We start from the raw sequence: 3,528 nt of genomic DNA, 5'->3' as shown, positions 1-3,528 counted from the left end.
CTTTGAGCCTTTTTCTTCATTTCACTCAATGGCTGTTTTACATTCCTAAAGAATATTCCAATATTAAAAGTATATTCCGGGTTCAATTTAAGGTAAGCTCAATCGGCAGCATTTGTGGCACAATGTTGATTACCACCAAAAATACTCGTCCCTCCTTTTCTTCCAAAAAAAAATAAATAAATAAAAGGGCAAAAATTGCAGTTGCAATGAGGCACCTCCAATGGAAGTGAATGAGGCCAATTTTTGGAGAGTTCAAAGGCTTATAATTTTATAAAAGCGCTTCTGTATTATTTGAGCTGTAAAGTTCATAATTTGTTAGTCGTTTTAGGGTTTGTTGACATTCACGGCAACAAAGTTATAAAATTGGCTATAACTTTACACAGAGAAGGTTAGTTAGCATTTTATCACACTAAAATCATGTGCATATCGTATATATATTGGCTATACTTTTGAAAAAGTGAGTATTTTAATGTTTACAGATTAGCCCCATTCACTTCCATTGTCAAAATGCCGTTGATTGAGCTTAACCTGTATTGAACTCGGAATATTCCTTTTAATTTAAAAAATGTTGTGCATGTAAACTGAGATTGTCATGGTGAAGAATATGAATTGTGAACCATTTCAATTTGATCTAAGTCTGGTCATTGTTCTTAAGTCAGTTTTATTCAAGTTCAGTTTTAAAGACTGATGGATTATTTTCAGCAAATATATTAATAAGACCTATATGTCAGGGCAGCATGTTGAAGCAACTGTAGCCCCTCACACTGTTAAAAATACATGACCCATATACCACCTGCTCACTCAGATTTCCTCTACCTCAATTGCTGGTTTCACTTTGTTTTCTTTGCTTGCTGAAACTGCATGACTTCTGTTTCCACAAGTGCTCACGTATCTTCTCGATCAGGACATTTACGAACAGTTCTTGAGCATGGATTAAACTAAAGTCTGGCAAAGGCAGAATAAGCTTTTGGTGTTATTAATGAAAACTGATCCAGATTAGCAATTTTTGTAGTACCACTAGTAGGTGAAATCCAAAATTGGGAAGGAATTAAATCAATGCCACATCCACATTAAATCACACCAGTTGCTCCCAGCAGTTCAAGTACAACAGGCACAAATAATTTGTTTTGAAATGATTTATAGATTTTCAAATTAAAAGACATTCTTGTGCAATGTAATTTAACACTGATGACTGGCCTACTGCCAAGGTACAAGAGAATGAAGTGTCTGCTTTAAGAGGATTCATCCCTAAAACTCTGCTATTCTAAATTTTAAGAAGCAGTGCTCATCTCTTTGGTTCTGTCACAGTTGTCCAACAAACATTTCTCATATAACAGGCAAACTTGCATGAATCTCTTTTTGTGGTACACTCAACAAATATAATGATTGTGAATTTATTTCAGTGGAAGACATTCCAAGAGGTACAACATGTTTGATACAGCACAAATAATTTATCAGTCAAATCTCAACACTTACATGAGACAAATTATATTTCAAATGAACATTAAGTAGTTTATAAATGCCTTGAAAACCTCCATAATGCATTGAAACAGCTAAAAATAAAAACTCATAAAATAAACTTTCAAGCAAAAAGGTTCACTGCGCTTGTGTCCGATGCATTGCAACTTGCAGCAATCCCTAACCTTTTTCTTGTGTTTGAACAGACATAAATGTAATTTGAACACAAATGGCACAATCTTTGCTCTTCCTATATGAACAGGCACAAACTGGGACCACTTCATAACTATAGGGATTTGCAGGTTAAATTCTTACATTTATTTCAATCTCTTTAGAGCCCTGAGTTTGCATGAGTGCATCCAAAGAAAGCAATATCACTCTAAATTCACCTTCATTAAAATAAACTATTTCTAAATAAAAGGGATAAATATGCAAGTAAGGAGCAAGGTGCAGGATTTTTAATGTTGGGTGCCACTCGAACTGGATGAATCTCAGGAAAACGTAATATTTTACAATATATAATTTGTTCTGTTGTGATTTTCATGACAATTAAACCCCCCTCCACCAACTGTCAATAGTCTATTGTAATGCGGAAAACGAAGATATACAGGTGCATCTCAATAAATTAGAATGTCGTGGAAAAGTTCATTTATTTCAGTAATTCAACTCAAATTGTGAAACTCGTGTATTAAATAAATTCAATGCACACAGACTGAAGTAGTTTAAGTCTTTGGTTCTTTTAATTGTGATGATTTTAGCTCACATTTAACAAAAACCCACCAATTCACTATCTCAAAAAATTAGAATACATCATAAGACCAATAAAAAAAACATTTTTAGTGAATTGTTGGCCTTCTGGAAAGTATGTTCATTTACTGTATATGTACTCAATACTTGGTAGGGGCTCCTTTTGCTTTAATTACTGCCTCAGTTCGGCGTGGCATGGAGGTGATCAGTTTGTGGCACTGCTGAGGTGGTATGGAAGCCCAGGTTTCTTTGACAGTGGCCTTCAGCTCATCTGCATTTTTTGGTCTCTTGTTTCTCATTTTCCTCTTGACAATACCCCATAGATTCTCTATGGGGTTCAGGTCTGGTGAGTTTGCTGGCCAGTCAAGCACACCAACACCATGGTCATTTAACCAACTTTTGGTGCTTTTGGCAGTGTGGGCAGGTGCCAAATCCTGCTGGAAAATGAAATCAGCATCTTTAAAAGCTGGTCAGCAGAAGGAAGCATGAAGTGCTCCAAAATGTCTTGGTAAACGGGTGCAGTGACTTTGGTTTTCAAAAAACACAATGGACCAACACCAGCAGATGACATTGCACCCCAAATCATCACAGACTGTGGAAACTTAACACTGGACTTCAAGCAACTTGGGCTATGAGCTTCTCCACCCTTCCTCCAGACTCTAGGACCTTGGTTTCCAAATAAAATACAAAACTTGCTCTCATCTGAAAAGAGGACTTTGGACCACTGGGCAACAGTCCAGTTCTTCTTCTCCTTAGCCCAGGTAAGACGCCTCTGACGTTGTCTGTGGTTCAGGAGTGGCTTAACAAGAGGAATACGACAACTGTAGCCAAATCCCTTGACACGTCTGTGTGTGGTGGCTCTTGATGCCTTGACCCCAGCCTCAGTCCATTCCTTGTGAAGTTCACCCAAATTCTTGGATCGATTTTGGTTGACAATCCTCATAAGGCTGCGGTTCTCTCGGTTGGTTGTGGATCTTTTTCTTCCACACTTTTTCCTTCCACTCAACTTTCTGTTAACATGCTTGGATACAGCACTCTGTAAACAGCCGGCTTCTTTGGCAATGAATGTTTGTGGCTTACCCTCCTTGTGAAGGGTGTCAGTGATTGTCTTCTGGACAACTGTCAGATCAGCAGTCTTCCCCATGATTGTGTAGCCTAGTGAACCAAACTGAGAGACCATTTTGAAGGCTCAGGAAACCTTTGCAGGTGTTTTGAGTTGATTAGCTGATTGGCATGTCACCATATTCTAATTTGTTGAGATAGTGAATTGGTGGGTTTTTGTTAAATGTGAGCCAAAATCATCACAATTAAAAGAACCAAAGA

The sequence above is a fragment of the Myxocyprinus asiaticus genome, chromosome 29 (genome assembly GCF_019703515.2).
Source record: "Myxocyprinus asiaticus isolate MX2 ecotype Aquarium Trade chromosome 29, UBuf_Myxa_2, whole genome shotgun sequence".
NCBI lineage: Eukaryota > Metazoa > Chordata > Actinopteri > Cypriniformes > Catostomidae > Myxocyprinus > Myxocyprinus asiaticus.
The sequence above is the reverse complement of the archived record's forward strand: the minus strand, read 5'-3'. Positions refer to the sequence as shown.